Source organism: Ranitomeya variabilis, chromosome 2 (genome assembly GCF_051348905.1).
Source record: "Ranitomeya variabilis isolate aRanVar5 chromosome 2, aRanVar5.hap1, whole genome shotgun sequence".
In the NCBI taxonomy this organism is placed as follows: domain Eukaryota; kingdom Metazoa; phylum Chordata; class Amphibia; order Anura; family Dendrobatidae; genus Ranitomeya; species Ranitomeya variabilis.
The window spans coordinates 1,004,718,334-1,004,731,513 of record NC_135233.1 but is presented as its reverse complement, the minus strand read 5'-3'; the positions used below and the strand labels follow the sequence as shown (position 1 = coordinate 1,004,731,513).

At 48.0% G+C, this 13,180-nt stretch overlaps 1 protein-coding gene across 1 annotated transcript in view; it reads left to right on the top strand.

Moving 5' to 3' along the window:
• Positions 1-3,142: 3,142 nt before the first annotated feature.
• The window catches only part of PAK2 (p21 (RAC1) activated kinase 2), a 52,853-nt gene continuing 42,815 nt past the window's right edge, over positions 3,143-13,180 (top strand). Inside the window, exon 1 of the mRNA XM_077291225.1 lies at positions 3,143-3,301. The gene's annotated coding sequence lies outside the window, so the exon portion shown is untranslated. The remainder of the gene's footprint in view (positions 3,302-13,180) is intronic.

The following is a 13,180-nucleotide window of genomic DNA, read 5'->3' as shown; positions in this document are numbered from 1 at the left end:
AGACATCACAAAACATTAGGGCCTTAGAGACTTGGTGAATGATTCTCCAACTATAAGGGTATGTTCCCAAGGTCAGGAACCAGCAGCGCTTTGGAGGCAGCACATGTCCGCTCCGTCCAAAGCGCTGCCGGCTTTTGAACGCAGGGGAATCCTCGTGTTCATTGAACCGTGTAGAATCACCACATCCAATACATTGCACTGGTGATATTTATCTTGTGGAGACTGAGTGCCTCCCCAAGATAAATAGACGTGCTGCGGCCTGGAAAGACGCACCTCATGTCCGTCTCTGCGGGTGAGCTGTGGGTGTCCGTGCACGCATAGTAGAGATGAGATTTCTTGAAATGCCATCCATTGTTCTGTAACATCTGGATGCTGCGGATGTATGCAGCGTTCAACCCGCAGCGTTTACTGACAGTAGGAACATACCCTAATAATAATAATCTTTACATAGCGCCAACATATTCCGCAGCGCTTTACAGTTTAACGGTTCATACACAACAGTCATAAGTAATAATGTTAATGCAATAATTAAAGCAAAATAAGACGACCCTGCTCGTGAGAGCTTACAATCCACAATGGGGTGGGGGAGATACAAAGTACAGGTGTGTATTTACAATGATGGTCCAGCCATCTTCAGGGGGTGGGGGATAGATGTGTTTTGAGGGAGCGCCTAAAACTAGCAAATTGTGGATTGTCCTAATATCTTGGGGTAGAGCATTCCAGAAGATTGGCACAGCAGCACGGGAGAAGTCTTGGAGTCGGGAGTGGGAGGTACGGATTAGTGCAGAGGTTAGTCGGAAGTCATTTGCAGAGCGCAGAGGTCGGTTAGGCCAATAGACAGAAATGAGGGAGGAGATGTAAGGGGGTGCCGCACTGTGGAGAGCTTTGTGGGTGAGAACAAGTACTTTGAATTGGATCCTATAATGAATGGGCAGCCAGTGTAATGACTGGCGAAGAGCGGATGCATCTGAATACCGATTAGGCTAGTTTCACACTAGCGTTTAGCCTGGCTGCGGACTTCCTCTGTGAAGCTCTGCCCACTGCCGCGCCTCTTCAGTTCCGCCTATGGCTGCATGCGGCGTGCGCATCCTATCTTTAACATTGGGTACGCAGGCCATGCCGCTGTATGCGGATGCCTCCAAATGCGTCGTTTTGATGATGCGACGACCGGCGCCGAACGCAACGAGTTGCAATTTCATGCAGATGCCGCACCGTTAAAACGATGCATACAGCGGCATGAAGAGGTGAGGCAGTGGGCGGGGCTTCACGGAGGAAGTCCGCAGCCCGGCTAAACGCTAGTGTGAAACTAGCCTTAGCCAGATAGATGACCCTGGCTGCTGCATTAGGCCGGTTTCACACGTCAGTGGCTCCGGTACGTGAGGTGACAGTTTCCTCACGTACCGGAGCCACTGACACATGTAGACCCATAAAAATCAATGCATCTGTGCAGATGTAATTGATTTTTTGCGGACCGTGTCTCCGTGTGCCAAACACGGAGACATGTCAGTGTTCGTGGGAGCGCACGTATTACACGGACCCATTAAAGTCAATGGGTCCGTGTAAAACACGGACCACACACGGACGGTCTCCGTGTGCAGTCCCTGTGGCGTGCAGGAGACAGCGCTACAGTAAGCGCTGTCCCCCCCACATGGTGCTGAAGCCGCCATTCATATCTTCTGTGCAGCAGCGTTTGCTGCATAGAAGATAGGAATAATAGTGTTTAAAAGAAAGATCTATTTGTCCGCCGCCCCCCCACCCCCTGTGCGCCCCCCCGCTGTTCTGAAAATACTCACCCGCCTCCCTCGTTGGCTGTCGATGCTTCCTGTGCTGGCCGCCCCTTCTCCTGTATGCGGTCACGTGGGGCCGCCGATTAGAGTCATGAATATGTGGCTCCACCTCCCATAGGGGTGGAGCCGCCTATTCATGACTGTAAATGAGCGAATTTTAAGCAAACAACGCTGCCGGTTCCCTTGCTGAAGTCCAGGCTGCGTCGGAGAGGTGAGTATAGCAATATTTTTTATTTTAATTCTTTATTTTACACATTAATATTGTTTCGATACCGATACCCGATACCACAAAAGTATCGGATCTCGGTATCGGAATTCCGATACAGCAAATATCGGCCGATACCCGATACTTGCGGTATCGGAATGCTCAACACTAATTAAGAGTATAATAAAATATTACAACATGTGTCTTTATTTCATTAAAATACTTTGTAATAATGTGTGTGTGTTTTATTAACCATTTCGTGCTATTGGATTAATAATGGATAGGTGTCATAATTGACGCCTCTCCATTATTAATCTGGCTTAACGTCACCTTACAATAGCAAGGTGACATTAACCCTTCATTACCCCATATCCCACCGCTACACGGGAGTGGGAAGAGAGTGGCCAAGTGCCAGAATAGGTGCATCTTCCAGATGTGCCTTTTCTGGGGTGGCTGGGGGCAGATGTTTGTAGCCACGGGGGGGGCAATAACCATGGACCCTCTCCTGGCTATTTTTTTTTTCTCGCCCCCATAGACTTTCATTGGTGTATTTTTTGCGCAATACGGTGACAAACGCAGCATGCTGCGATTTTCTACGGCCGTACAAGACCGTATAATACGGATGCGTAATATACGGCTGATAGGAGCAGCTCCATAGAGATTCATTGGGCCGTGTGTAATGTGAATTTTCATGTGAATTTTCTGGACGTATTTTCTGCGCTCATACGTCCGTAAAACTCGCTAGTGTGACACCGGCCTATGTTTGGATGTGACGGTCAATTTTTTGAAATCTAAAAAAATGATGTTGTGACATTACATAATATCGCAATAACACACTAAGGGCAAAGTTAATAGATCCCTAGGGAGAAAAGTAGTACGCAACCATGGTAACATGAAACTGTGCACCCTGTCACTGGATTGTGTAGAGTGTGAGCCCCAATGGGGACAGCGATGATGTGTGTACAGCGCTGCGGATATGATGGCGCTATGTCAGGTAAAGGAATAATATGGCGCTGAGTAGAGGCTCTGTAGTGCTCCCAGCAGAGGGCGCTCTACACCCGGCGACCTGCAGGAGCCGCACTGCGCAGGATGAGCAGCAGAGGGCGCCCTCAGTGAGCAGGAAGAAGGCGCCGCTGTGCAGTGTGTGCAGGCCTGAGGGGAAGAGGAGGAGGAGGAGGTGTGGCAACCCGGAAGCGGAAAGGGTGAGGAGAAGGAGGAGCCGTGCATCGAGAGAAGGGTCTGAGCAGCACGCAGGAGGGAGCCGGCACCGGCGGGGAGTTCAGGCCGCAGCTCTGCAGTGTAACGCCCGGTAATTATTAATCCGCGCTCTGTGCTGCACACTTCTCTCTGCCTCCTGCAGGGGGCGGAGTGCGCGCCGGGGTCCTCGGCTTGTGATACCCGGATGTTAGGACTGCCGGTTTCGGAGGCAGGTGTGTACATGGCTGTGCGGCTTCTGACTGCTGCAGTCATGTGACTCCTCTCTCCAGAGCCCCTGTGCCTGGAGGGACCGAGTGTAAGGCCCGGAGCCACCGGCGAGGCGGGCAGTGATCTCCATAGCGGCGGGGATTCTGGGATGTACCTGCCTAATGTCAGCCATGTCTCTTCCTGCCTCCAAAGCTGCAGCACTGAGAGGGGACTTCCTGCAATCAAACCCTATGACTTGGCCAATGGCGAGGTGTCGGGTCAGCAGGGGTCCAACCGCGGACCCCCACTGCCCCCGAGTACTTGGTGTAAATGGCAGTGCACGTGTCGCCATCGCTCCATCTAAAGGGAATGTGTCAGCTGATTCTTGTCACCCACAGGACGGGCAGCACGTATCGCAGCATGAGCGCCGCAGCGTTTCAGAGAACATTATACCTTAAAGGGAACCTGTCTCCCCCGAAATGGAAGGTGAGCTAAACCCACCAGCATCAGGGGCGTATCTACAGCATTCTGTAATGCTGCAGATAAGCCCCCGATGTATCCTGAAAGAGGTTAGATTATACTCACCCAGGGGCGCTCCCGGTACGGTGGACGTCGCGGTCCGGGGCCTCCCATCTTCTTACGATGACGTCCTCTTCTTGTCTTCATGCTGCGGCTCTGGCACAGGCGTACTTTGTCTGTCCTGTTGAGGGCAGAGCAAAGTACTGCAGTGCGCAGGGAAAGGTCAGAGAGGCCCAGCGCCTGCACACTGCAGTACTTTGCTCTGCCCTCAACAGGACAGACAAAGTACGCCGGATCCGCAGCATGAAGACAAGAAGAGGACGTCATCGTAAGAAGATGGGAGGCGCCGTACCGGACCACGACGCACAGGTGAGTATAATCTAACCTCTTTTTCTCATCTTTCAGGATACATCGGGGGCTTATCTACAGCATTACAGAATGCTGCAGATAAGCCCCTGATGCTGGTGGGCTTAGCTCACCTTCCATTTTGGGGGTGACAGGTTCCCTTTAAGGATCCAGCTGAGAAGCAGAAACGAGAGTCTTGTCCTGCCCAGATCTTTGAAGCCGGTCTCCGATACGTGCCGCCTGTGGTGCGGGCAGCATAACCCGGCTGACAGGTTCCCCTTAGTGTCTGTAGACTGATAGAGATACTGCGCTTCTGGTGTGGACGCTCCGCATGTAAAATCTGCATCTCCCAGTACTGGATGAGCCTGGGCTTAGAGGGACCCTGTCAGGTGATGTATGCTGCACAAACCATGGACAGCAGGTGTCCGGCACTGGTTGTACCATCACAGCCAAGTCTGTCAGCTGCCGGTGTCTGAGCCGTGTGGGTGACTAGTCGCACAGGCGGCCCCCAGCAGTTTCTTGCTGACAGTGACTAGCAAGCTGCTGCCTCTATGAGCATGTGGGCAGAGACTTGCACTCGCTGTCGGCTAATGGGGAGAAGCCGGCAGGGACCCGCCTGTACTAATAGTCACCCGTGTGGCTCAGATCTTGGCAGCTGTTAAAAATGTTTTTCCTCTGAAGCTTCAGACTATGTGCACATGCTGCGGATTACTCTGCAGATTTTTCCGGACTGATTTTGGTAAACCGCACTGCGGATTTACCGCGGCTTTTGTGCGGATTCCACTGTGGTTTACACCTGTGGATTCCTAGTATGGAGCAGGTGTAAACCGCTGCGGAATCCGCACAAAGAATTGACATGCTGCGGAATAAGCAACGCTAAGTTTCCGCTCGTTTTTTCCGCAGCATGGGCACTGTGGTTTCTGTTTTCCATAGGTTTACATGGCACTGTAAACTCAGGGAAACTGCTGCGAATCCGCAGCAAAATCCACAGCGTGTGCACATACCCTCACAGCGTTTCCGACATCACGTACAACCAGTGCCTGATGGTGCCCATGGATTGGACAGCGTGTATCATCACCAGACAGGCTCCGCTTAATCTCATGCTACAGGATTTGTTTTTGTGCAGAAAATGGCTTTTAAAAAAAATAAATAAAAAATCCGCAGCATGTCACGTTTCTGTTGCGGAAATGCCCCCTTTTGGTGCAGATTTTAGACATGAAGTTTCCCATATTGGGACCCTATATCTGCAGATTAAACCACTGGGCCAGCAATGTTCTGGTGCGGTTTCTTTTTTTTTTTTTTTTGCAGGTGAGTTGACTGAACCCAAAAATCCCACCATAAAGCTATGAATGAGTACAGGGAATAAGCACTGATTGTTACACGTGCTTTTCTATTCAAGTTTAGAAATCCGTGTGTAAAATCTGCACCAGCTATGCAACGTGAGTGTTGGTTGCTAACGTTATTCCCCGACCCGTCTGCCCCGGTCTCCAGCTTCGCTCCTCTTCTGGGTCACACAATGCAGTATTCCTCAGTGCCACGAATAAGAGCCGCACAGGCCGGGGTTATTCCCGTCAGGGTGTCCGGTTTGTAAATATATGTACATTTTATTCTTTTTGTTTCCGCCAATAAATGTTAATGATTTTATTTTTACACTGGAGACCATGTGCTGGAGTTTGCTATTTCTTACCTGGATTCACATTTATCCTTTTCACCTGGGATCCGTTCTCTTCCCACAGACTCGGCCTAGTTTGTTGTGAGCTGAATATGTTTTTGTTTTTTGTGTTCCTCAACTCCACTCCTCCTGACCACCAATCGATCCTGGTTTTGGTGATTCCTTAGTATTGTGCAGGTGATCCCTCACCTATGCAATACTAAGGAATCCCGAAAACGTGATCTGTGCAGGAACACTGTCGTATCTGCTATTCTGACTCGCCGGATCCCACCGGGGTCTATGGAGTGTCGGAACCAGGCTCCATAAACTTACATTGTAAAAGCAGTTACCGGCTCACGCAGAGCGATCTGGCCATTCAGGGTGGCCGTCGTCTGATCGGAGGACTTCAGCGATGCCGATAACTGGAGCGCATGGTGATCGTTGTGTATACATTACACAGGTTTAGCTAATAATAAGTTTAATGGTGCGTGCATACTTTAAGGGTTGTCTGCATGGTATATTCGGTGTGTTTTATGTAACAGCTTCTCCAGATCTCTGTACATCTCCGCTGTCATGGACCCACTGTGTCCGCCATATTGGGGGTTCCTATATATTCTCCCCTAAAGCTTCTGGATAATGAGGACTTGGTATATGAGGCCGGTCTCATGTGACAACGTAAAAGTTTTATTTATTTTTTAATACTTTTCATAAAAGTCTTTAAGTTCTATGGTAAATGTGCAGTTTGGCAGCCAGTAAAGGCAGGAGATAAGAGGTCACTTATCTAGAAATCCATCCCTACCGGGCATCACTACACATTCATATGGAAGTTCAGCGATTGCAATGTTTAGGTCCCCGGACTCCAGCTGTACGGTGGTCGTGCTTCATGTTTTTCTTGTAAACTCCTTGAACATTGTCTCCCTATAACTCCATGTCCCCCTGGGGCTGTGGAGTCAGTAAGCCAAGCCCACGACTCTGACTCCTTAGCACTGTGTGCCCCCTATAACTCCTGTGTCGTGTCCCCCCCCCCCCCCCCGTTCTACTTCCAGACTTTGCTTTCTCAGCAGCTGCTGAACAAACGGTCTCCCGGGTTCATTCTTTCGGAGTGGCCATGTCTGCAGGGTGTAAAATCAACACCAGCGCCCCCACATTATGTGAAGACTCCGCAGGCTGTTGCTTGGCAGACTGCATTTTATGGACGTATCGTACAAGACAATCCGGTCAGCAGTGCAAAATTAGCATTTTTTTCCCCTTAACACTTTTTTATTATTATTATTTTTATTAGTTATTTATTGTTATAGCGCCATTTATTCCATGGCGCTTTACATGTGAGGAGGGGTATACATAATAAAAACAAGTACAATAATCTTAAACAATACAAGTCATAACTGGTACAGTAGGAGAGAGGACCCTGCCCGCGAAGGCTCACAATCTACAAGGGATGGGTGAGAATACAGTAGGTGAGGGTAGAGCTGGTCATGCAGCGGTTTGGTCGATCGGTGGTTACTGCAGGTTGTAGGCTTGTCGGAAGAGGTGAGTCTTCAGATTCTTTTTGAAGGTTTCGATGGTGGGCGAGAGTCTGATGTGTTGTGGTAGAGGGTTCCAGAGTAGGGGTGATACGCGAGAGAAATCTTGTATACGATTGTGGGAAGAGGAGATAAGAGGGGAGTAGAGAAGGAGATCTTGTGAGGATCGGAGGTTGCGTGTAGGAAAGTACCGGGAGATGAGGTCACAGATGTAAGGAGGAGACAGGTTGTGGATGGCTTTGTACGTCATGGTTAGGGTTTTGTACTGGAGTCTCTGGGCAATGGGGAGCCAGTGAAGGGATTGACAGAGGGGAGAGGCCGGAGAATAGCGGGGGGACAAGTGGATTAGTCGGGCAGCAGAGTTTAGAATAGATTGGAGGGGTGCGAGAGTGTTTGAGGGGAGGCCACAGAGCAGGAGGTTGCAGTAGTCAAGGTGAGAGATGATGAGGGCATGGACTAGGGTTTTTGCAGATTCTTGGTTGAGGAATGAACGGATTCGTGCAATATTTTTGAGTTGAAGTCGGCAGGAAGTGGAAAGGGCTTGGATATGTGGTTTGAAGGAGAGATCAGCATCAAGGATAACCCCGAGGCACTTTAACTGAGAATACAATTAAGGGGGACTGTAAAGGCCCCGTCTCACTTAGCGATTTACCAACGATCACGACCAGCGATATGACCTGGCCGTGATCGTTGGTAAGTCGCTGTGTGGTCGCTGGGGAGCTGTCACACAGACCGCTCTCTCCAGCGACCAACGATCAGGGGAACGACTTCGGCATCGTTGAAACTGTCTTCAACGATGCCGAAGTCCCCCTGCAGCACCCGGGTAACCAGGGTAAACATCGGGTTACTAAGCGCAGGGCCGCGCTTAGTAACCCGATGTTTACCCTGGTTACCAAAAAAAACAAACAGTACATACTCGCCTTTCGGTGTCCAGGTCCCTTGCCGTCTGCTTCCTGCTCTGACTGAGCCGCCGTACACTGAGAGCAGAGCACAGCGGTGACGTCACTGCTGTGCTCTCACTTCTCACTGTACGGCCGGCAGTCAGTGAGAGCAGGAAGCAGACGGCAAGGGACCTGGACACCGAAAGGCGAGTATGTACTGTTTGTTTTTTTTTACATTTACGCTGGTAACCAGGGTAAACATCGGGTTACTAAGCGCGGCCCTGCGCTTAGTAACCCGATGTTTACCCTGGTTACCAGTGAAGACATCGCTGGATCGGTGTCACACACACCGATTCAGCAATGTCAGCGGGGCCTCAACGACCAAAAAAAGGTCCAGGCCATTCCGACACGACCAGCGATCTCGCAGCAGGGGCCTGATCGCTGGTACGTGTCACACATAGCGAGATCGCTATGGAGGTCGCTGTTGCGTCACAAAACTTGTGACTCAGCAGCGATCTCGCTAGCGATCTCGCTATGTGAGACGGGGCCTTAAGGATGCCTATTTATGGGATCAGTGGGGGTCAGGGAGCTGTATCCTTCACAGCTCAAAAACCTTTATTTGGAGGTTTACGAAACTCATTTTCTTGGTCACCTCGCGAAGGCAACCGCGACTATTTGCTGTGATACAGTTTACTCATCCTCCTATTAGCCAGATGTGTAATGCGGTGTGCACACTGCGCTTTGTCAGGCGGATCCTGCACCGCTGTGCAGGGTGGATAAAAATCAATGTTTTTTTAAAAAAATCAAAAAAATCGGATTTTTTTTTATTTAAATCGGATTTTTTTGATTTAAATCGGATTTTTTTGATTTAAATCGGATTTTTTTCAATAAACTGCTTTTTGAGGAAAATATTTAACCATCCAAAGGTTCTTCCATCATGAGATAAAGCTGAGTTGTTTAACTCAGTAGAATAAAGGCTGTATATGTGTAACATTCACAATGCCATGCTCTTCCAGAGGTTTCTGTAGGATGCTGACTATCCAACAAGTTTGGGCATGTCAACTGAATGGAAAAAGAAACTAAACCAAAAGTGAAACCAAGCTAGAAGTGTGGAATTAAAGGGGCAGTATGAACAAAATGTGGAGGCTATTAATAGTTTATACAATTAAGACATGCTGCTTTTAAACACCTACCTATTGCCATATAGTAAAACAAAAAAGATTTTTACTTACTTTGGGGTCCCCCCCTCACCCTGGCGTTAGATCGTTGCCCCTAGTTTCGTCCGTGTAACTATGGGCGCACATGCGCACTGCTCTCACTTCTCATTTTAATCGTGATTTATATTAAAAAAAACCTTTTGATTTAAATCAGTGATTTAAATCATGATTAAAATCATGATTTAAATTGATCCGATTTAAATAGAAAAAAATCTTTTGATTTAAATCGTGATTTAAATCATGATTTAAATCGGCGTGATTTAAATCAATCCACCCTGCCGCTGTGTCATACGGACATTCCTGCACATGTTCCGCTTTTGTTCCTGTGTTTACTTTAGGATTCGGTAAGCAGTGGCTTCTGCTGGGAAATCGCCCGCTCTTTACACTTAGCGGTATAGTAAAGCCGATGCTGGCAGAGCCGCTGCAGGAACGACGGAGAGGCCGCCTCTGGAAATGATTGCCGGTTTTCTGAAGCTGATACGCCTGGCCAATCTCTAAATGATGTCTTGTGTCCTAAGGCTGCCATCACACCATCAGTATTTGGTCAGTATTTGTAAGCCGAAAACAGGAGAGGAACAATCAGAGGGAAAGTATAATAGAAACACGTCACCACTTCTGGATTTATCACCCACTCCTGGTTTTGGCTTACAGATACTGAGGTAAAATACTGACCAAATAGTGATTGTGTGACAGCAGCCTAAGGCTGTATTCACACACATGGGTGTCACTGGCTGTGGGCTTCCTGACATGAGCTCCCCAGCCTCATATGGATCTATGGAGGCTTTTGTGTTTTAGGCCCCAGTCTGTGAATCCAGCATAAGGGAGCACTAGCCGAGGCCGCTATGTATTACATGGCCGCCTGTCCATGAGCCGCTGCAGGTCCCCAGAAGGGTGTGAGGGACACAACTGGTCAGTCAGGGAGAAGGCTAATGTTTGCTACCCCTTGCTGCTTGGAGTTTTGAGATTTTTTTTTTTTTTTTTTTTTTACACAAGAAGCAAAAGAATTTCCTGCGATCTTGTTGTCACTTGTAAGAAATAGTTGATCTTTTTAGAGACTGGATCAGGAGGCCGGGGATGAGCCCTGCAGGCCTGTCTGTCAGCGGCTGTGATGGTGAGCGGCCCCCTCTGCACATCAATTACTATTTCATGCTTCATCTCAGCGTCCTGGCTTATGTTCAGATTTCCGGAGCACCAGCGCCAGACCAGGGGAGGGTGAATAACCACATCTGATGTTATTATTTAAACTCCCCGCTGACGTTTTAAGGTTACAAACCCCTTCTATTATATAATTGTCCCCCCCTACTCCCCTGCAGTCAGTTAGAATCGGGCCACCATCTAGTGTGTGTGTGTGTATGTATATATGTATATATGTGTGTGTGTGTGTATATATATATATATATATATATATATATATATATATACACACACTAGATGGTGGCCCGATTCTAACGCATCGGGTATTCTAGAATATGCATGTCTACGTAGTATATTGCCCAGCCACGTAGTATATTGCCCAGCCACGTTTGTCACAGGTTAAAAAATAAACACATACTCACCTTTCCAAGGGCCCCTTGTAGTCAACGGCAGCTTGCGGTCCCAGGGTTGGTCTGAGCGCAGGATCTGTGATGACGTCGCGGTCACATGACTGTGTAGTGGTCACATGACTGTGACGTCACGTCAGGTCCCTTCCACGCAGGCGCGCAGAACTTGTGATGACGTCGCGGTCACATGACCGTGACGTCATGGCAGGTCCTTCTGCCATACCATCTTTGCCACCGCAACCTGCAACGGAAGATGGCAGGCTGCGCGAGCGGCTCAGCGGATTACAGAGGGTGAGTATTGCAGGTTTTTTTTTTTTTAATTTATTTTTAACATTTTGTTAGGCAGCGTCAATAGTACAAAGTTGGGGACACACAGGGTTAATAGCGGCGGTAACGGAGTGCGTTACCCGCGGCATAACGCGGTCCGTTACCGCCGGCATTAACCCTGTGTAGGCGGTGACCGGAGGGGTGTATGCGGGCGCCGGGCAGTGAGTGCGGGGAGTAAGGAGCGGCCATTTTTTTCCGGACTGTGGGCGTCGCTGATTGGTCGTGGCAACCATGACAGGCAGCTGGCGAGACCAATCAGCGAACGAATAACCGCGACAGAAGGACAGACAGACGGAAGTACCCTTAGACAATTATATAGTAGATATATATATCTATCTCTTTATGTTCAGGGCTGGTTCCTTGCTGCACGCATGAAGCTTCCTCTATCTGGCATTGTCGCTTTAAATCCGCCCAGCAGTGCCCGGGTCTGGATCCAGTTTCTGTGCTCTCTAAGCCGCAGCTCTTTGATTGCTTTAGTTTTGGCTTGTTTCTGCATGTCTCCCACATTCTGCAGCAAATTCCACCTGCTTTCACAAAGTCCATGCCGGCGGGCACCTCCAGCTTCAGATCGCGCGGCTTGCTTCTGCTTTTACACATAGGTGAAGGGAGTTTTATCACGTACCACATCCACCACGTACCATAAATGTTCTGGATTACCGCCAGGGGGGCATAGATTCATCCCACGCCTATAGTATAGGTATGTCCCTGCAGCTTCCTTATTGACAACATTGATCTGTTTGCGCTGCCGGACTGCAAATACAAAAGGAATGTTCACATTGTCGGACGGCGCAGTGGAGCTGACAATGTTCCCTCAGCTTCTAGGCAGATCCCTTTTTTTTATTTTATTTTTTTTTAACTTGCTGAATTTGTCTTTTCTTTAGGCTAGAAGCAAACGTGTAGTTTTGTAAGTAGCCAGAATTGGCTAAATATAAAGTAAAACCCCTCTCCCTTTTTTTTTCTTTTTCTTTTTCTTCTCTCTCATGTGACCCCGTCCTCATTTGTCCTGCCCAAACCATGGACTGCAGGAAAGAGGAAAGCTGCGTCATTTTCAGAGAAAATGTAGTTTAAAAAGGAGCAATGGGTCCAAATCATTGTGGTGGGTTTAAGTCACTTTTCTTTGTTGTGTTGTCATATTATTTTTTTATTTATTTATTTTTTTTAGTAATTTAGCCCAGGAAAAAAAAACCACACAATTCTTGTGAGCAATTCTAAAAATGCTTTTTATTTGTAATTTTAACCTTATTGTGATGGTGGCGCACTATACATAATACAGTGGGGGAAATAAGTATTTGATCCCTTGCTGATTTTGTAAGTTTGCCCACTGACAAAGACATGAACAGTCTATAATTTTAAGGGTAGGTTAATTTTAGCATTGAGAGATAGAATATCAAAAATAAAATCCAGAAAATCATTGTATAAATTATATACATTTATTTGCATTTTGCAGTGAGAAATAAGTATTTGATCCCCTACCAACCATTAAGAGTTCTGGCTCCTACAGACCAGTTAGACGCTACCGATCAACTCGTTACCTGCATTAAAGACAGCTGTCTTACATAGTCACCTCTATAAAAAAAACTCCTGTCCACAGACTCAATTAATCCGTCAGACTAACCTCTACAACATGGGCAAGACCAAAGAGCTTTATAAGGATATCAGGGACAAGATCATAGACCTGCACAAAGCTGGAATTGGCTACAAAACCATAAGTAAGACGCTAGGTGAGAAGGAGACAACTGTTGGTGCAATAGTAAGAAAATGGAAGAAATACGAAATGACT